Source organism: Sciurus carolinensis, unplaced genomic scaffold (genome assembly GCF_902686445.1).
Source record: "Sciurus carolinensis unplaced genomic scaffold, mSciCar1.2, whole genome shotgun sequence".
In the NCBI taxonomy this organism is placed as follows: domain Eukaryota; kingdom Metazoa; phylum Chordata; class Mammalia; order Rodentia; family Sciuridae; genus Sciurus; species Sciurus carolinensis.
This window is the reverse complement of record NW_025920119.1, coordinates 1,291,974-1,313,790: the sequence shown is the minus strand read 5'-3', so window position 1 is coordinate 1,313,790 and position 21,817 is coordinate 1,291,974. Positions and strand designations below refer to the sequence as shown.

The 21,817-nt window shown below is 52.8% G+C and overlaps 1 pseudogene; it reads left to right on the top strand.

Annotated features, from left to right (window-relative positions):
• LOC124973718 (WSC domain-containing protein 2-like) overlaps positions 1 to 17,333 on the top strand; it is a 45,121-nt pseudogene extending 27,788 nt beyond the window's left edge.
• The last annotated feature ends 4,484 nt before the right edge of the window (positions 17,334 to 21,817 follow it).

Below are 21,817 nucleotides of genomic sequence, written 5' to 3'. Positions count from 1 at the left end.
TCACCCATCTTTGGGAATGTTTCAAGTAATGACTGGAGGGATGAGATGTCATCTGATAGAGCAGGGTCTTGACTTTGGCTGTGCATTAGAATCATCTGGGAGACATTTTCAACTACCCTTGCCCAAGGTATACCCCAGATAATCAATCACAGTGTCCAGAAGTGAAACTCGGTTCAATGCATTTTAAATTCCTGGGGTGACTACAGTGTCAGCCAAGGTTAAGAACTAACAAGGCAAATTACTTTTATGAAGGAGGTTATAATAATGATCACGTCATTAGCTCAAATGGTACTTTTCAAAGGCAATATGTTGATAAATAGGATAGAGTGTAAAGAAATTTTTAAGAGGCGTACATCTCCATTTTAAACTCAAAGGCTTATAGAATTTTCTGTTTGGATATTTAACAAGCATTTTGTTTCTTGAAATGGTGTCCAGTGAAGACTAATAAAGAATGTGGCTCCCTGGCTAAAAGGGAAAAGAAGGAAAGACCCGGGCCCCACTGGCTCCAGTACGGACCCACTGTGAGTTCCTGGGCAGTCCTTTCCTCCCCTGGCCTCGGTTTCTCCAGCTGTAAAGTGAAACTGACCTCCCAGCCCTTCTGACCCTGGTGGCCATGCCTCCCTCGGTTCCTCCTTGTCTCCCAGTTCCTCTCCCTGTCTCACTCATGCTTCCTCTTCCATCATTTTTACTTTGCTAGTGGGGCTCACACCTGCTGCTCTGCTCTTGGGGCTGCCAGGTATGGTGGTGAGGAGGAGGATGAAGATGGTGGTAGTGATGATGGTGGTGATAATAGTGGTGATGGTGGTGGTGGTGATGGTGGTGATTGTTGATGGTGGTGATGGTGGTGGTGGTGAGCAACACTAGGGATTCCTTGAGTTCTTACTTTGTGTCAAACTCAGTAGAGAGTCCTTCACATGCATTTTCTCCCTGAATTTCTCAGCTGTATTATAAGGTGGGGACAGTCGTCATGCCTCTTTCAGGGAGGGAAACAGAACCAGTGTTGAGGGATTTGCCTGAAGTCACACTGTAGCCCTTTTCTCCTGGGGCACCATGAACAGTACGTGGCACCTGGGGGGCATTCTGTGCTGGACCACAGGGAAAGCCCCTGAGGATGTCCTTGCAGCAAACCCACTGTGCACCCATCCTCAGGCTAATCCTCATCTCATTCAGTGATGGGACATCATCAGTAAACTGATGATCAGGGCTGTTTTATAGATGAGAGACCCAGAGGGATAGGGAACTGGCCACAATTACACATCCAAGAAATCAATTTGCTTTCAGGCCTCCAGAGCCCTTGCTAGAAACTTCTACCTAGAGTAGGAAGAACACTCTCCACACCCTCTGAAACCTGAAGAATCAACAAAACACCTCTGCCCGCTCATCTCCCAATAACCAGGTTGCCACATATGGATAGGCAGGTTGGGCGCTGCACAATCATGTCCTCTGAGGAAAATGGTGCCCCAAAGCCAGCCCGTGGTGGTCTGCAGATGGCATCACATCTGCCCAGTAGAAAGTTACCTTTTCCTGATTTTCACAGAAGTGCTGTAAGAGCTGGAAGCAACCCCACCAGTGGTCTCCCCCTTGTCGGGCCTGGTGGGGTTCCAGCAGTGGCCAGCCTGGCTGCTTTTGTGGCAGCTGAAGTCCTGCTCAGAGCCTGACAGCAAGCCTGGCTCTTGGCTCTGTCTCCATTGTGTGGAGGAAGGATGGGTGTCTGTCAGCGTCCAGGGCTGCGTTGTTTAGTCTGGTAGAGCTGGGTCTCCCCGCCAGAGGGGAGAGCCCTATGCAGATTAATTATGCTGTGACCATGAACAGTTTTGATGTGGTCCAAATAGATGCTGGAGTCCTTTCAACAGCAGATAAAGAGCCTCTAATTGATGAGCTTGCTCATTCCCAGTGCCCTACCCGCAGGCTCTCACTGCTTCTCAATTTTTCCATGTCAGCCTATTGGTCCCACACATGAAGAAGTTTCATCGGCTGCCAGGAGCCTGGTCCGCAGAGGCTGCCACGTATCGGGCACCTACGCACATTCCCGATGGGAACTAAATCATCATTGAATATTTATCACGTGGCAAGCATCTGGGAGCCCTTTCCCTGGCTTCAGTGACTCAAACTTCCCAACGGTCTCATGATCTAAATGCTGTGATGACCGTTTTACAAATGAGATAACAACACAGAGAGTTTGAGAAGCTTGGCCAGAGTCACACAGCTAAGACAGGGCACTCAAACCCTGGCACTCCGGGACCCAAGACTGCACTGTTAGACCACAGCTCTTCAACAGACCTTGAGAATCTTTTATATTCCATATCCCTAGTTAATCCTGTGAGGTTTATGAGCTCTGTTTTATAAGTGAAGAAACTAAGGCTCAGAGAGATGAAAAGTCACGTTCAACTTCTCAATGTCGGGAAGGTCCAGGATGAAGCCAGGTCTGCCTGCTTCCCAAGCTGAGCAGATGCTGCCTGCAGCCTCTGCCTGACGCCAGAGGCTTGAGGCCCAACTAAGCTTTCTTTTTAGTGTGGAGAATGAGTCTTTTCCTCTGGGTTGTTCCTGACTCCCAGGAAGTACATGAATGGAGAATTCTGTTTGCAGAAGTGAAGGAGCCAGCTCCCTGCCCCCCATACCCAGTAAGTCAAACCCAGAGAAAAAGAGTTCCAGAAGGTGCAACCTGTGCTCATTCCAGACTTATGTCCATTCACTTTTTGCCACATTGACTTGACCAGAAAACTCTTTCCTGCCCTTTCCCAGGGTCCTTGTCATTTCTGATGCATTTTGGAGTAAGTTGCAAACGTTGTATGGCACTAGGCTTCTCATGAATAGTAATTGCCTATTTCCTGGGGCATCTGTGAAGTCACATGCCCACAGAGTGAATCACACAAACTTTTAAGTGCACTCACCAATGACCTCCTGGCGAGCCCGACTGCATCCAAACGCAGAGCGTGGTAGTTCTGTCCGGAGCCCCATCGCCCGGCTCCTCTTTGAAGTGCGTTCCCAGGAGAGCCACTCACAGATGACCACACAGAGGTGCTCTGGTGTGTTCTGGAGAGCTGGCCCCTGGCCTGCAGCAACAGCTCAGCCACCACCCTGGCCCTTCACAAGGTGTGAGCCCCCAGCCAGTGCCCCATGTTCCTCTCCAGCTTAACCCTTCTGACACCTGCAGGCCATCAGTCGTTCCATTTTACAGCTGGGGAAACTGAGGCTCAGTGGAACCATTTCCTCAAGATCGCCCAGGAAATGAGGGGCAGACCTGGTGTTTAAATCTCAGACTTCAGACCCGTCTGCCCTCCCAGAGGCTTGAGCATAATCAGTGAGGCTCACGGTGGAACCTCAATGAGCCTGAGCTAACTCAGAGCAGCAAGGGACCCAGGTGGAACCCTGGGGAGGAGCATCAGAGAGCGGAGGGATCTGCTGCCACTGGGTGGCTGGGGCCTGCACTTGGGCTGAATGTAGCACTGCAGGATCTCTGGGGACCTCAGGGACCTCAGGGAGCACTGCTGCAGGGAGCGGAGGAGGCAGGGGTGTGGACTGACAGTGGAGGGGGTGGCCACTGTGGGACATGTGGGTGTGAGTGGTGGTGAAATGGAGATGGTGGTCCTGGGGTACCAGGCCAGCTTCTCTTCCAGCCAGAGGGGCCCAAAGGAGCCCCTGGGCCCCCCAGGGGCTCCAGCATGGTTGCGGTGGGAGGTGCCAGGCCCCATTTCCAGGGAGTCTGTGGGTAGTGGCCTCTGGAGGGCTTTGTAAAGTCATAGGCTGGGTAATATCAGTACTCACCCAGCCCATTCTACAGATGAGAGAACTGAGCCCTGCAGAAAAGGCATGACTACCCGTTGGAGCACTTTAGAGTATTAACAAAATCTATGCATGATCTCCTTTAATCCCCATGAAAACCCCACCAAGTAGATCTTGTCCTCATCCTGGTATCCAGCCACTCTTCCCTCTGTTCCCCTCACGTCCTGCCTCCCACCCCCACCCATCTGCACCCCACTCATCCACCCCAGAAGCATTTGTCAAGGTTGTGGGGGAGCCAGAAATAATCTCCAGGGAGGGTTTCTGACAGTCCCCATGTAAAACCGTGGTCCCCTCTGATTGGGACAGAGCTGACAAGTTCCTGTTGCCCAGTAGTTTAGTCCTCCCCCTTTTCCGCATTGAGACAGGCTGAGAGGTGCAATTGCCGGTCACTGCGTTAGTTGCCTGCTGTGTTCAGGACCGTCACTGCTGTGGGCAGTGCAGCTAGGGAGCACCGGGCTGAGCCCTAGAGTGCAGGCGTGAGGCTGTGATCTCAGCCTGTCTAAGTAGGCACTGGACTGGCACCTGGGTAGAGTCTCCTTGCGGTGCATTTCCCCAATGTGTCCCTTTTGTTAAGTAGTTGTTACTGGGATCACCTGAATCACTACTGCCATTGGCGATGTGCAGGAGTCAGCCTGGAAGTGGGGTTGCTCCAGCTCCTGGGGTCAGGGTGGATAGACGGAGGGGGACCCAGCACAGCTGGCCCTGGCACTTGGCCGGACACACAGGGCTTGGAGGTCAAGGGAGAACTTTGGGCTCGATCCCATCCTGGGGGACCCGGCGATGTGGAGGTCTCCCCCTGAAGAGGAGAGCGAAAGGCTCGCTCTGCTGGCAGAAGCCGAGGCTGTGGACTTGCTGCCCACCTAGCTGGCTGTCTTGGAATCCCCACTATGTGCCAAGGACCATGGTATCCCTTTTCTTGCATTATCTCATTTAACCCTCACCTCAATTCTGGGGGAAGAGCCACTGCCCCATTTTACAGATGGAGAAACCAAGGCCCACAGAAGCATCACTATGCTGTGCTTGGTCACAGAGTTGAAAAGTGGCCAGGGGTGAGACTCACACCCTTGTCCCTCTTGGACGGGGCCCTACCTGCTGTCCTGCTGACCCTTGTCTATGCCCAACCCTTTACAGACAACTGCTGCATGGACAGAAGGTTCCTCCCAGCCAAGTCCAAGCAGCTGATCGCTCTGGCCAGCTTCCCAGGCACTGGCAACACATGGGCCTGCCACCACATCGAGGTGGCCACTGGCTTCTACACTGGCAGCTACTACTTCAACAGTTCCCTGTACAATTAAGATGAGGAGAAAGAGGGGGCAGCAGGAGACCTCCTGGGCTGGGGAGGGCCCCCACCCACAAGGCACAGGAATGCCCCTTTCTGAGCACCGACTGTGTGCCATGCACCTCCTGGAGGTTCAGACCACACAGATGCTCTCCTGGCCCCTGGCTGTGCCTGGTGTGTGGTCTTGTCTAGCCCTGCACAGGGAGTCTGGATTGGGAGAGGGGAAATAATTTGCCCAAAGCCACACAATCAAAAGCCCACGTCTTTGTCACTCTATCATGCAGGCAAGAAATCCCTAGGTTTCTTACTGAGGAAGTAAGTTTCTTGGCTGTGTGACCTCAGGCAAGCAACAACCTCTCTGATCCTGTGTGCTCATGCACAAATAAGAGGTTGTAAAAGGCTATGAGCGGATACATATAACATGCTCAGCACACAGAAAATAGGCTGAGTATTATGGTCTGGGTGCCAAGCACAACCTGGGGTGATAGAGAGTCATCCCTGAACCCTAGCTTGGGGAGATCTCAGGGTGCATGTCTTTCCCAGGGAGAGAAAAGTGGGAGGCAGAGACTGGGAAACAAGAGGCCAGAAGGGTGAATAAGGGCAGGTCAAAGGTTGGAGTCACAGGGCAGGAGGGCAGGGATCCCGCCCTGGAATCCCATCTCAGTCTGTACTAATTTTACTGAGCACCTATTATGTATAAGGGCTTCAGCTCTCATTTTATTGAGCACTTATTATGTACAAGGCTCTGTGCTGAGAGTGTTGCATGTTCACATCAGGATTTGAACTGAGGCCCTGTGCTCCTGAACCCTAGGCTGTACTGTCTTTAGGGAGGTTTCTTGGAGGGACCTAGGCAAATTCAGGAGCAGTGGCCAGAGGGAACATGTCAGAAAGCATTCCATGGCTCAGCCACCATCTAACCCTCCTGTCACAAATAGAAGGGTCCTTCAGGATCATTGAAGCCAAGGATCCAAAGTGGTTTAATCTCATGGGTCCATTCCAGTGGTCCCTCCTTTAAGATGATGTGTTAAGAAGGATTCTGAGGTTCTGTTCCCCCTCAGAAAGTGACTTCATCCCGTAGAGCTGCCTGTGGTAAGTGTAGACGGTACACAGTGGTCTGAGGTCAAGTGTTCACAACCCCCAACCTCCTAACCTCAGAGAAGGGGACACGGACTCTTTGGACAGTCAGAGCATTGAACATTCAGCCTGAAGTTTCGTCCTGAGGCTTCTCAGCAGTGGGACCCCGGACAGGATTCTCCACCTCTTCCATCTTAACTTCCTCATCTATACTATGTGGTCGGTACTGGACTCAAATTTTCCAAAGGGGTCCTAGGCTAATGTTTGAGACAGGAGGTGTAAGAGTCACCTAGTCCACGTCCAAGGGAGGTTGATCCCTGATGACGCTGAAGTTACTGGGAGCTCTCAAGTCTTCAAGGTCAATCTTGCAGTGTTCACGGCCTCCAGTTTTGTAAACTCTCCCCAGGGGATTTTGATGCCAAGCCAGCGCTGGGACCTCCCAGCTGGGGCTGACTGCCTGGTCCCCTTCCTTCCAGACCCACAGTGTCCCATAACTCCATCTCGCCCTATTTTTATCTAGTCTTGCAGGAATAGCAAGGGATCCTTACTGGGGTGAGGTGTCTACTCAGATCCTAACTCAACTTTCAAAAAAGGAGAAAGAAAAGAAAATATAAACCTCCCATCAATACCTCTACCTCGAGCTGGGTCTGTTCACCCGATGTCTCAGTCCGGCTGAGAAAGGCAGGGTGGTTGGTCACGGGCAGCTGAGGCATTGAACAAGCTGCCTGTTCATAGGGGGCTTCCCGGGAGCTCCTGGCCTGCAGTTGGGTGTAGGCAGAGAAGATCCCCCAGCCCCAGCAGCATCAGTTCATGTGGACACCACTGAGTCCCCATCGTCACCTTTGAAAGATGCTGTAGTGAACAGAGTCCTCATAAACCCTGAGGCAGGAAGGAGCCGGGGGAGGCAACCCCAGCCTCCTGTCCCCAGGGCAGCCCCTCTTGGACATGAGACTCCAGGTGGAAGGAACTCTTTGCAGTTTGAAATGCACCAGAGGCTTGCCTGTGCTGTCCTGTGACAGTAGGGCCCTGCCAACCCACCCTTTGGCTCATCTACCTGCTCTCATGCTGCAGGTAAAAGCCACCTTTGCAAAGTCTGGAGGGTTGAGGTCCTCCTTGACCCCACTATCTTCTCCATAGCTCTTATGACTAACATATCCACATCACTGCTCCTCATACTGGGCAGCGTGACCAGGCATCTGTCATATACCAGGGTCCCAACCCCATCCAGGGTGCTGTTTTGCTAACTCACTCTTAGGTGTGGGCACAGGGGACAGACTGGACTTTCTCCAAAGGAGAGAGAGTCCCAGGCAGAGATGCAGACACAGGTGGCAGGACTGTTGGACAAACACAATTTGCTGGTGTTGTGCAGTGGAGGGAGTGGGGCTGGGGGTGGCATGGGAAGGGAAGCCAGGACTGCATCTGGCTTGGCACCTGGAATGTTCTTCAGGAGTCATGGCGCTGTCCAGAGGAGCAGATGGGACGTGTTCACAGGCAGCACATCTGAGATGCCCTTCCTGGCAACTGAGAGGCTGTGGACCATGCAGGCATGGATCATGCTGAAGAGGGGACAGCAAGGTGGGTGTGGAGGAGGTCACTGAACAGAAGTGAGGGACCGAGGCTCAGGTGTCCGACTTGGGACCTGGGTGGGTGGACCTGGGGATGGTTCTGTGCCATCCTGACCCCCAGCAGCTCCTGATGAGAGATTAAATCTTTTGGGGTTTTCACTTGCTGGATGCCTGGGGGCACCCCCATCTCTTGCCCCCGCCTTTTCTCCACTGTGAGAAGCCAGTGTCGGGATCCCCGTGGCCCTCCTGGGTCTGACCGGCCACCTGGCATCTTCTGCCCTCCCCTGCATTTTCTATGTTCTTCTCTCCTCTCGCCCTGGCTGAGGGTTCACTCCACCAGGAGCCTGGTGAGGAGCCAGATGGTGGCACACACCTCTCATCCTAGAGGCTCGGAAGGCTGAGGCAGGAGGATCTCAAGCCTCAGCAAAAAGGAGGCCCTAAGCAACTTGGCAAGACCCTGCTTCTAAATAAAATACAAAATAGGGCTGGGGAGGTGGCTCAGTGGGTAAGAACTCTGGGTTCAACACCTGGTACCAAAAAATTAAAATAAAAAAATAAGAGATTGGCAGGGTTGGGGGGGTGGACAATAGAGCCAAGGAGTGAAGGAATGAGGGAACCTCTGTCCCCTTCCCATCTCCTCCTCCTGCTTCCCTTCTGCGAGAGGCTTAGCATTTGCAAAGCACGGTGCTCTCTGCCTCTGTGTCCATCTGCCACCTTCTCGCTCTCTCTGGATCCTCCTCTCTCTTCAGGTCTTTGGAGGGTCTGCCCTGTCTGGCTCTCTGTGACTGTGACTCCAACCACAGGAGCCTTTTGCATGGCATCCTGAGGCAGCTGCCTGGGAAGTCCTGTCAGAACTTGCGAGTCAAGTGGACGCTCCCAAAGAAGCCAATATTCCGGTGACTCTTAAAAAGTCGTAGATTTAAATCTGCCACATTAATGAATGGAGGGCTGGCCTCCTGTCATGGGCAGTGGGGAAGGGTGCCCCCTGGTGGTGGGATCAGTCATTCTGCCGGCCCCAGCCTTGCATCTGATTCCCCTAGATGCCCGCAGGTCACCTTAGAGGACCGCCTGACCACCCACCGCCTGCTGCACTCAGGAAAGCACATGCCTGGCTTCTCAGCACCTCCTTTCTAGGTGCTTCTTCATCTGGCAGACATTCTACTCGGTGGAATCCCCCACCCCACGACACGTCTGGGGCTTTCTCTAGAATCACTCCTAAGCACCAGAGTCTTGAATCTGGAGCTCTCTCCCAGTGGGTCATTTTTCTCATTTATGTTCACTTTTTAATCTCCATAAGTACTGCCTGAGGTTGACCCAATCGTGAACAAAGAAACATGCCTCAGGTCCCAGTTGCATGGGGCTGGGTGTCCCTGGACTGTCTGGCTACATTCCTGATGATCTATTTTTCCCCTTGGAGTCTGCACGGGCTCCTATATATCCCCTACCTGGCTGCCTTTCCATCGCTGAGCTCATCACGAAATGGAGCTCTGTGAAAAGGAAATCACAAAGGAACCAAGGTCCCTGTCAGGCAGAGTCCCACCAATGCAGTGCATGATGTAAAACTGCCCATGAGGAAAGGTCTGCGACCCCAACCCCCTCACATGTCCCCACACCTGTCCCTCTTTGCACCCAGGAGGTGACTCCTTGCATGACACTTTTCCCATCAGCCCCAGAGGCTGGGGCTGGGGGTCATAGTTTATCATGACCTGGGCCAGTGCTAATCGGCAAGGCTGGTTTGCTCCCTGTAGCATGGCAGGTGAGTCCCAGGAAGGAACCGCGTTTGGGAAAGCATATTCCATTCCTGGCTCTTCTGCCCTGTGGTCCTGTGATGGTGGCCACACCGCTCTGTCTCCAGGAGCAAGATGAGGTCCATAACCACCTTCACCTTTATCCACCTTAAAAGCCACAGCACAAATCATTGAGAACGTTTGTGAACAAGCAGAGAAGGAAGAACATACATCCCATGGCCTGGTGAGGCAGGGGGACTCCTCAGCCCATGAGTTACCCCGGGATGTCTTTCTGTCTCTCCTTCCTTCTGCTTAAATCCTAGTACTGATCTCTTCATTGTTGTCCCTACACCCTCTCCAGTTTCCCTTTGGTTCCTCTCTACTTCCTGGCAGTCTCTGCAGGGACCCATGTTTCTTCCCACACACCACAGGACCTTTGCACCTGCCATTGCCCCCTCTGACCCTCCTCTCTTGAACTAGTAAATTCCTCTTCCTCTTTCAAGTCTCAGCTTAAGCACTTCTTCCCCAGGAGGCCTTTCCAGATGCCACTTGACTGGGTATGATTTTGTCTGGAAGGACAGGTCCAGGCCACAGGTTGGGGCCATGTCTCCCATGTGTGCCCCACCATCTATGAGCAATGCCCTCCTCTACCTTCATGCATGGAATAGAGGAGCACAGGAGCCTGACCAGGAGTGTGTGTTGCATCTTGAGACTTGGGTGGAGATCCACTCTGTCCTGGTTCCACTGGCCAAAGAGTCACAGGGCCACACCCAACCTCAGGACAGGGGTTGAGCAGGCCCTGCTGGTCAGTGCCCTCCAAGGCCCCTCTCTTAGCATCTGGGTGTTAATGCCCCTCCTTTGTGGAACTAACTATGCTGTGATTTTACCTTCACGTCATTGCCTGAATAATGTGATCCTCAAAAACTAAGGTCCCAGGTATTTTTGCAAATTATTGTTTTATCCCCAGCTGTGAGTACAGAGCCTGGCACATAGTAGGTACTCAATAATTACAGGTGGGGATGGCTGAGCAAGGGAATGGGCAGATGGGGTAGGGGGTCAGAAATGGGTGGGTGGGCTTGTGGCCCCAGCTCAGCTTCCCTGTTTTTAACTTCTGGCTGCCGCCAAGGCTTCAAGGACAAGTGGGACCACTGGCGCAGTGGGAGGACCATCTGTGTCAAGATGCATGAGAGTGGTCGGAAGGAGATCAAGGCCTTTGAGGCCACCATCCTGCTCTCTGCAACCCTACAAGGCCCTGATGGCCAAGTATGGAGGTCACATCGGCTTTGCAACCCATGTGCACTGGAAGGGCAAAGGTATGGCCTGGGAGCAGAGCAGAGGGCCCAGGCGCAGGGGTCAGGGAAAGAGGCCAGGGCCTGGCAGGGTCTCCTGTGCATCAGGTCCAGTAGTTTGCTATTGAGAGATCACATTGCAGTCCCTGCACAGGGTAGAGCTGCTCCGGGGCCCACAGAGCACCACACCCACAAGCATCAGTCACCAGACACCAGCTGTTACCTGGCTGCAAGACCCCCGGGACTCAAGTCTCAACACTGACTCTTAGAAATCTCCTGAGGTACCTGAACTTAGGCTGAGCCTCTGCAGTAGGGGTGAGAAGATGGTGGGGCAGGAGAGCCTCTGGAAGTCATGTGACATCCAGGCAGGTTGAATCCCGCCCCAGACCAGGAGCACTTAAGAGCCCAGGTTCAGAGCATCATTTCATGAATCCTCCCAACCATCTTGAGTTGGGAGACTCAGAGAGGTTAAGTGACTGTCTTCAGGTCACACAGCTGGGAAGCCACAGGGTTGACCCGCAAGATGATCTATCAGAGGGCTGTGTGTGGATAAGCATCTCGGCACAGAGAGCAGCCCAGGCTGGCGGCCAGAACTTGGCAGTCAGACCCAACTTCTGCCTTCTGTGTGTCTCTAACACCTCCAGGTCTTGAAGTCCCATAGTGCTGACCTGATGACCCCTGTCACCATGGTCACCACTACTGAGCCTTATTGATAAGGGTTAACTTCCTAAACTGCTACATAATTCTCCCCATTTTATAGCTGAGATAACCCAAGTTCAGAGAAGTCAAGGAGCTTTTCCAGGAGGAGAGGGAACAGGGAGTCGCTGTTCTGGGAGTTCAAAGTCACTTTCATGCCCAATGATTAGGTTCCCGAGAGCTTCTGTGCAACAGGTGCCTGTGACCAACAAGAAGGTGTTCTGTCCTTAAGTTTTGTCAGGAGGGCACATCTCAGGTGGAATGTTCTTAGTACATGCACGCATGCACACACACACACACACACACACATACACAGAGAGAGAGAAAAGACACAAGGAGACACAGAGGAGGTGAGAGAAATGTTTGTGGCCTTCATCGTAGAGAGAGTAGCACCACTGTATACACAAACCACAACTTGCCAAGTTGCAGATATTAAATCACATGCAGGGTTTTGCATACCAGTGATATCTCAGTCAAGATGAGGCAGGAAAAGGAGCTTCTCCACAAAGTGGCCAAGCTGGGATCTAAACCTGAGGACTCTTGTTCCCAAGTTCAGTCCCTTAGGGACCCCGCACTGTGATCGTGGATACAGATGGCTCTCAATTCACGACAATTCAACTTAATGCAGGTTTGACTTACGATGGTCCCAGAGCATCTCCAGGCAACCATTGTGGTATTCAGTGCATTACCAGTGAGTGCACACTGCGTTCTATGTAGGCTTCACTTCAGATGGTTTGGCCTGACTGAGGAGTGTGTTCTGAACTGGGAGGTTTGGTGGGTCAGGGGACTAAAGATGTTTATGTGCAATATTTTCCATTTGTAATGGCTTGATCAGGGCACCTGTCAATGAGCTCTTGGTGGCCATGAGTCACCTGGTCCAGAGCTGTGGACAAGCAGCAGGTTCTCTGTGAATGGGAGCTGATGTGAGCTGTCCCCAGATCTAGCCACCAGGCAGCAAAGCCCCAGTCCCTCCGCAGAGAAGAGCTCCACGTTGATCTCCTCATGAGAAGACTTGGCCCTGCCTGACCAGCTGTGCCCCTGGGTTCACAGCTCACTCGGGGCTGGTGTGTCCCTCTCCCAGCCCGGATCCTTCTCCTGGGAAGTGAAGGGAAGCCAGGACCGTGTGACATGCATTCACTTATTCCCAGGAGTAAAGAGGCCTCTGCATTATTTAACTGCAGAACAATTGGAAACGAGCCTGGTCAGAGGGTGACTGAGGTGGCTGGGGGTATGTGAGGAAGTAGAAGGTACCAGGGGCACAGACCCTGCTTGCTAGAGCTGGAGCAGACTTGGGAGACCTCCAAAACTTGGTCCTCAGCCTGAGCTGCATATCAGAAGCCCCAGAGGAGCCTGGGAAAATTCCAGGGCCAGCTCCAGCCCTGAGCATCACCAGGGTAGAGCAGGGTCATCTGTCTGAAAGCCTCTCAGTTCCTTCCAAAGGCTGGGCAGGGCCCAGAGCCCTGGATTCCCTGTTGATAAACCAAGGCCCAGAGAGCTAGAGACTGCCACACCCATCTCACATGAGCCTGGGATCTCACATCATTCTGGAAAGAGGGCTTCTCCCAACATCCCCTCCCAGGCCTGACCCAGGTCTTCAGGCAAAGACCCTCCCCAAAGAACAGAGCTCCCAGGCCCCACCGGGCAGGTGCATCTTCTGCACTCCCTCTCCACTTGAGTTTGAGACCTTTGTTTTTGGGGACCCCCTCACCCCTACCCACCAGCAGCAGCATGGCCAGGGAACTTGTTAGATATGAAAATTCTCAGGCTGGGCCCAAGCCCTACTGAATCTGAAATTCTGGGAGTGGGCCAGACCCTCTGCATCTTGGCCAGCCCTCCAGGAGTTCCTGGTGGGAACTCAGGCTTAGGAACCACGCCTACTCACTCCTGACCACAGACCAGCAGCACAGACATCAAAGTTACAGACAAGACTCAGTCAGGGCCCAGCCTCCTCTTCCTGGAACCGAATCTGCATTTCAACAGGATTTCCAAGGTGCTTGGAGTGCTGTTGAAAGTTTGAGAATTGCCACTTTAGGATGCACTGGGTGTCCAACAGGAGGGTTGCCCCTCAAAAACAGAGGCCACCCAGCTGTTGTGCAGGCCCATCCACCCTTATCCTTGTCCCCCTCCCAATTATAGCTGGGTCGAGGCTCCCACACCCCCCTTTGGTTCTACCACGTTAATTTTACAACCTCCCTGGTGTGAGTCCAAAGTAAAATTCGATGTGATATGATTATACAAGGCGAATTGTCCTGGATCTGTTTAATGAGGCAGAGACTGTGGTTAATGATTCCGTGGGGAACTAAGTAGAGGGAAGCCATCCATGAGGGCCTGGTTCCCCCTGTAGACAAGAGGATGGAGCAGAGACTGGCCAGGCAAACAAGTGTCTTGGTCGCAGTGGAACCAGTACTGGTTGTGGGGGTGTCCGGTGGCTTAGTGAGCCTTTATTATCAGATGTGCAGGTAGCCATCAATCACCAGGAATCCTGAGTTAATTGAGGACTTTTGTTTTTAACTTTTGTTCTTCTTTCCAGTGAAGTCATTTAGGAGCTTTGCCACAGCAAGGGGACAGAGGGCCCAGGTCTGTGGCAGAAACAGGTTGGGTTTCAGCTGTGCTTTTGGAAGGAGGCTCAGACCAACATGGTAGGGCAATTGGGGTGTCTCCAGAGATGCTGGGGGGCCCACCTCCTGAGCCCCAGATGTTGTGCAGGGTCTTTGCCAATCGTCTGCACAGCATCCACAGGATTTAGGTCTAATCTGGACTGCTGATTGGCAGATGGGTAAACTGAGCCTCAAGGAGGTGTGATAAGTTCCACAAGGTCAGGTGGAGAGGAGCTTCCTCAACTCCAAGGTCATCTGTGAATAGACCCTGTGTCCTAAGACAGTCTGAAGCTGAAGGGCACAGAAGGTGGACTAGGGGGTGGATGCCCAGGGTCCAGAGCAAAAAGAGGGCCCCAGCTGGTGAGGTCAGTCCCTCTTCCAGGGTTGGTGGTGGTGGCTGGAGCCAGATGCATTCTGGGGTCGCTGAGGGTTTGAATACTGCCTTCAACACCTACTGTCACCTTGGACAAATGGCTTCATGTCTCTGAGCATCCTTTGCCCTGTGTCTAAAGTAGAGCTAGTAATGACTACTCTTCAGGCTTCTAGAGAACCTGGAGTGAGATGGCACTGAGTGCCCAGCATAGCCCTGCACCCTGTAGGGTCTCCGACAAAGTCCATTCCTGGCCTGCTGCAGGGACAGATGATCCTGGTCTCTCACAGACGTTGGCCATCAGCAAGAACAGGATGATCCTTTTTGTCCCACCTGCATCCAAGGCCCTGGGCACCTGGGCCACCTGAGGGACCCCGACCACCATGCAGACCAACCCCTCCTTCTTCTCCAGGGCCACCTGGCCACCCTCCCTCAGCTCCACTCAGGATGGTCAGAAGTGGGGTCTGCCGGGTGCTGGTTGGCAAGCTCGCTGGGGCCCCTCCCAGGCATAGAGTGGCTGACCTGAGTCCATGGGGGTGCTGCAGGGTGACTCGGGAGTGAGGAGATTCTGGAAAAGTAAAGCAGGCCACGTGCAGCCTGGATTTTCCTTAATCACCCAGACACACTGGTCTTACCCATTATAACAGTACTGGCCCAATTAGTCAGAGACATTGTCGATAATTTATTCTAAGAATAAAAAGTAACCCGTCACCACCATAAATATTTCTCAAGCAAACACCAGACCCCAGGAGGGGACCAGGGAACCAGAGTCTTCCACAAACTCTGATCCATTCTGCAAAGGAAAGGGATCCCTTTATCATGTTGCAATTTGGTGATTTGGGATTTCAATTTAGTTGGAAAACCAGTCATTAAGCCCCTGCAGAGCCTGAGGCAGGGGAGGAAGACAGGGAAGGCTGTTGAACTAGGAAGGATCAGGGCCTGGAATCAGTCAGGCTAGAATCAAATGATGCTTCTTGGCTGTGTGACCTTGAGCCAGTCACTTCACCTCTCTGAGCCTCCACCTCCTCCCTGGTGGTGAGTGAACAGGAGTAGTTGTTCACATTGAATGAGACAATGGGTTGCCATTGCCCTGCAAGGGGTAGGGATTTAGCTTAAGGACTTATAATAAATGCCCCCCACCTGCCCCCTTCTGCGGTTGCTGGTGGCTGTGCATCCACAGGAAGCCCCAGTGTCCCTTTGGAACTTCAGAGCGCCTGCCTTGGGAGCCTCTGATTGAGAAACTCCTTTTCACTGTTCCTGACGTTCTCCTGGCCTTCTGCAGTCCCCACTCCTCCTGAGTTCCAGCAGCCCCGGGGACTGATTCCTACCTCCGAGGTCCCCTCCAGGACTCCCCAGGGGTTCTTCTGTGCTCCCTCATCTTCCTGGGTGTCTTTCATGCCCGACCATCCTAAACACACCTCCCAGTTCCTGCCACACTCCAACCCGCCCTTTCATCATGGCTAGGCAGCAGACACCTCAGTCCAAAGTAAAGGAAGGAAGGGCAGAAGTGCAAGACTGTGGCAGGATAAGTAGTCTGACTTACACCCGCCCCCAGAGAGCTCACTGTCTGTGGAGGACAGGGGGACAGAAGGAGTGGGCTCTGGCTCCGCAGTATTCATGCTTGGAGTTGGGGTGGGGGAGGAGGTTGCAAAGTCAGAGGCCTGAGTCCCAGGACTTGGAGTACAGGACCTCTCACCTGAGAACAGAATAATGGTAGCCATCACAGCTGGTTCAAGTCTCCATGCCCACGACTGCAGACGCTTCCCACTTCCTCTGTACCACAGCCCCATTGTTATCCTCAGAGTAGGCAGGTACTCATGCCACAGGGCTCAAACCTGGCCCTGTCGGTTACTAGATGAGTGACCCTGAGCAAGTTACTTAACCTCTCTGTGCCTCAGTTTCCGATCAAGTGATGATGATGATACCCTACCCCATAAGGTTGTCAGGATTAAGTGGAATTGAGAGCTATATTAATATAGCTATTAAAATATAAATATAACTATGTACCCATAATATATAATTGACATCTTAATATAAATTCTAGACAATCCATCTATATATTTTATTATATATTATACATTATTTACATGTAATACATGGTTACTTGTATATTACATTTATCACATATTATTACATATATTTATATATTTATATGTACATTATAGTTATATATGAGGAATAAGTAATATCTTTAATATGTGATAATATAAATATGTGTGTAACAATACATATATGCATGCAATATTACATAAATTTTATATTTACATGTTGATCTCATATAATTTGCATTGCACATAATTCATATATTTTCTGTTATTATGTGTAGTATAATGTGCATGATCTATATTTATATGATTGCATATTTCTGTGTCCTGTGTTACCTGTGTCTTTCTATGCAGTAGTTACATAGATTCATACACAGGGCTGTGCCTGGCACGTGGTGGGCACCGAGGAGTGCTACCATCCTCAGTGAGGAGCGAAGGAGGTGGTGCCAGGCGGAGGCAGTGGCGCAGCGGAGAGGTCTGGAGGGTGGACGCTGCGCTGCTCCACGCACTGTCAAGGGCGACTCTGCCCCAGGGCCCTGCCTGACCATTGGCTCCTCCTCTCCGCAGAGTGGCCGGAGTTCGTGCACAACTATGCCTCCTGGTGGGACACTCACACGCTGGACTGGCTCAAGTTCCGCAAGAAGGTTCTGATGGTGCACTGAGGACCTGAAGCAGAACCTGTTCGTGCAGCTGGGCCGGCATGGTCCGCCTGCTGGGTGTGGCCATGTGGAAGGACCGGCTCCTGTGTGTGGAGAGCAAGAAGGATGGCAACTTCAAGCGCTCTAGGGCTGCTACGACCCCTACATGGCCGACATGTGGCGCAGCATCTCCTCCTACATCAAGATGGTGGACACAGCACTCCAGGAGCACAACCTCACCAGCATCCCTACGACTACTACCCCAGATGATGCGGTGGCGAGGGGCAGCCGGGCAAGCAGGCCGGGGGTCCGACAGCCCTGGCAGCCCCTGCTCACCCATCCTCTCTGGTTTGGGGACAGCCCGCGGCCGCGGCTTGCCCTCAGCAACTTTCCTGCAAAGTCGAAGAGGCTCTAGGGAAGAGATGGTCCAGGTCCTTGCGTCCTCCACTCCGCCCCTTCCTTCTTGGAGATGCAGGCCACTGGCAGAGGCAAATCTGGTCACAGGCACCAGAGGCCCTGCACCCACCAGTCCGGGTTCCACTGGTGGGCTCCCTGGTTCACTGTCTTCATGGAGATGAGCAGAGTTCCCTATTCAGGGCCAGCTGCTTAAGATCATGGTGCGAGGTACCAGTGTTAGGAACACATCCCAGGCTGCACCTCCAGAGCTGCCTCTCTCCCTTCCGGAAGCCCTGGCACTGACATGGCCCAGGTCACCTCTTGTTTGGGAGGAAGTGTTGGCAGCACCTCCGAGGCCTTAGGTTCCCAGTGTTCCAGGTAGAAGGAGGAGACCTGGTGCTCAGGGCAGAGTGGGCACCACCAGGTGGGGTCACTTGCATCGTGAGTGCACCCCAGGCAGGCCACGTGGTATTGAGAAAAAACCATTCACCCCTCCCCTGCTAGGGCCGAATCACACCTCTTCTTCCCCACCTGTGTGTCTAAGAGGTGAACGTAGGGTCCTGGATCCCATTTCTAGGGCTCCTCACCGGACAGGAGACATAGCCCAGTGACGTGAGGTGGGGGTTCTTAACACCTTGATCTTACACTTCCCTTGTGACCACTAGTGGTGGGGTCCTGTGCTATCCAGGTGAGAGAGCCAGGGTGCTCCAGGCCAGATGGAACCAGGCCCAGAACAGAAGCCCCTGCCTTCACAGAGATCAGCCTCCCCTTGACCACAGCCCAACAGGACCCGCTTCCCCGGGGACCCTCCAAGGACCTGGGTTACCAATGGTTCATCATCTCCAGAACACCGCTGCTCTCTTGATGCTGAGACACCAAATCAAAGGATTTCTGAGGACCTGAGTCATTGATCACACATTTTAAACAGCACTGATCCAGGATCCCCTCCCTCCTCCACATTAGATCCCACGTCTCTCCATCTGGTCCACTTGACACTCCCTGCTGTAGATGCAAAAGCATAGGGTCACAGCCTCTTTGCTGTTCTGTCTGCGGTGGCCTCCTTGAACCTCCCTCTAAAGTCTTGGGGTGCAGTAGGTACTCATTCCCAAACAGTAAAGTGGACCTGGGCAAGGCAAGCAAAAGAGATATATTTTTAAAGAGGTATATGACTAATACATTCCATTCCCCCAACCCTGATCATGCAAAGAGATGTCAAAGGAATTGGACCTGTTTTCCTTCTCTGATTCCCTCATCATTAGGATTGGGGCCACCCCAGGGCTCAGTCCAGGTAGCTCTGAATGTATTTTGTCAGCATTCCTTTCACCAGGCTAATTTCTAGTCTTCTTTCATGAAGAAGTTGTGGGCCTGGTCCTCCACTCCCACTTGGAGGCCAGCTCTCTCTGGGAGACTAGGTCCAAGACCTGGGCCAGTTCTTTGCTGGTGGTCACCTTTGACCCCACGCTTCTGTCTGAAGATTCCTCAGGTCAACACAACCATTAAATGAGAGTTTTGTCAATAATTCCACCATGTGACAGAGTGTTGTGTTCACAAACGGGATGTATTCTTGGTGTGCACGTGTGTGTGTGTGTGTGTGTGTGTGACAGACAGGTAGACACAGAGACTGTTGGGGGAGCGGTGCGTCTAATTACTTTTGTGAGTCCTGCTCTGTAGAACTGTGTGCCTCTGTGTGAGACCATGTTCCCCAGTGGGTGGGATGACCATCCCATTTCTAAGGTGTCTGTGGAATTTGTGTGTGTGTTTAGAAGGAAATGACCAGTGTGGATGGATCCCAAGTGTGAGAAGCTGCCTTTGTTTTGGAGGGCCAGCCTTCTGCATGGTCTTTTTGTCCCCTGGCAACTGTGTTGGGGGGATGTGGGTGGAAGGTTCTCTGCTTGGCTGTGTGCAAGTTACAGAAGAGGTTGTCCATGGGAGGGGTTCCCTGGTGGGTGGTCTCCACACCTCTAAATACAGCCAGAGGAAGACTGTGTCCTCTCTCCCTCCACAGCAGAGGGACTTCTGTGGACACCTGCAGGTGCCCAGGGACTGGTTTGCAACCAGGGGGAGGGACAAGGTTTTAAATGTGCAATGTGGGTGGTGTGGGACCAGGAGTTGGAGAGGCACAAGAAAGAGCAACAGGTTCTTCTCCCCACCCTGGGGAGGGTTCGGAACCCAGCGTCCTGAGGTCACTGAGATAGGGAGGGAAAGGTGCCTGAGGTTGTTCAGAGTCGAGGGCAGCATCCTCCTCCTCAGAGCTTTGTGCTGGCTCCTGGAAACTGTTCTGTGCTCTGATCTCTGCCCCAGGATACACTGGGACCCTGTTATTCAGTCAAGTGTGACCAAGTCACAGAACCCAATCCTACACCCTTGAACCTGGTTCATAGCTAAACCCAGCACCGAGTCCTGATTCCAGGCATGTGCTGATCCGTGATCTGGTCTCACACTGGTCCCTTACCCACACTCCACACTGAGTCCCAGTCTGATCCTAACCACCCGGAATCCTGACCCCGGTCAGAGACTCCTCCCACCTGGGTCAGTCCACCCCAGAACCAATGCTAGTGACTGAGCCCTGATCCATCATCCAAGCTCCAATTCTGGCCACAGACTGAGCTTCTGTCCTGGCCCCAAATGAGTCCTGACCTTGGTCACTCTGAGCTCTAGCCTGATTTCAGATCAAACCTTGACTCTGGTACCAGACTTGGTCCCAGGACTAATGTGCCAATTTCCTTCTTCCTCTCTCGATAGTATCCACGCAGCCAACCAGAAACAAGGGAAGCTATGGAGCATCTAGCTGTCCTGTATTCTCCCCCTGGGGCCTCACAGATTCTCTGCCACATCTGACTGAACCTCATCATCATGGAGGATGGCCAGAAAGTGGGAGGAGCTGGAACAGGGGGGGGCTCGGGCGAACAGGCTGGTGACCCTTCTCTGCCAGTGTCTGCCTTTGCTGTCACCCCTCACCCCTGTGAAGTCAGGTCATCAAATCTCAGACTCAGAAGGACCTATGCCAGCACCCGTTCATTCCTTCATTCGTTCAACACTGATTAAGTGCATACTGTGTGCCAGGCGCTGCTCCTGATTCTAGGGACTAAAATGGAACGGGCAGAACTCCCCGTTTCCGCAGCATTCACGTTGAACCAGGCCCTGAGCAGGTATCTGTAAGCCATCAGAGAGCATTGGGGTAGGTGGCCAGTGGGACAGGGAAGGAAAAGGACTTGAGTTGCTCTTGACCAACCCGTGAGGTCAACAGAGAGAGAACAACACCCTCTTCTGGGGACCTGTACGCTCAGCATGTGCAGTCACTGGCCTGAGCCCCAGAGCCCAGGATGCTGCCCTCTCCCTCAAGGGCCTCAAAGACCATCCCCTTTGCAGAAAGTGACAGTCCCCATGTGTATGTGAAAGTGCATCCATGGAGGAAGAAAAGCTGCAGATCTCAGTGGTCCTCAGTGCTGGGACTCCCAGGCTACAATCTACTCCAGATTTCTCCAGCAACCCTGGAGGTCGCTATAAATGTCTCCTGGGGACAGTGTGGGAGGGAGGCAATGGAGATGCTGGGGACAGGTCCTGTGTGGACCTCTTCTCCTCCCAGAGGCTGGCTCCTCTTCCCCTCCCCTACTCTCATTTTTGTTCTCTCCCATCCTTCCCTTTCCCTGGATGACCTTCCTCACCCTCCTCCTCCTCTGTGGTCTCTTTGTTCCTTTCCAGATGCTCCTGCTCCTCTCCTCTCTCCCACCCTGGCTCTTTCCTCCCCCTCCCAATCGCCCTCTCCCCATAATCTCATCTTTATCTCTTTCTTGATGGCTGTTTCAGCTCCTGCAATGTCTCTCCATCATCTCTGCCTCCAGATCTCTCCGTCTTGTCCCCCAACCACTGTGGTCCTCTCCAACCTCCTCATCCTGGAGCACAGGGGCAACTCGGCAGGATCCAGACAGTGAGACAAATGATACCCAGGCTGGTAACCAAGGAACTAGTTTTCTTAGCAACAGAATATGCAGGCAGATGCTGCACTGTGCAGTCCCTTCACTCTGACAGTAAGGAAAGGGAGAGAGAAAGACGGGACAGTGGTCTGACACCAGCTCAGCGCCCAACGTTCTGTAATACTCAAAACTATGAGAGACAGAGGCTGTGTGGTCAGAAAGGAGCATTTAAATGGAGACCTGGAGGAAGAACCCACAGATGTGGGGAGGGGAGGACATCAAAAGAGCAAAGAGGACCCCAAGGTCCAGAGCCGGGCAGTTCCCAGGAGGTGGAGCCTTTGACTGAGATGAAGAACACAGGGCAGGAGGGACCAGGTGAAGGAGGGGAGGACAATCTGCTGAAAACAGCTCCCTGTTCCCCAGAGCTCCTCTGGCAGGAAGGGG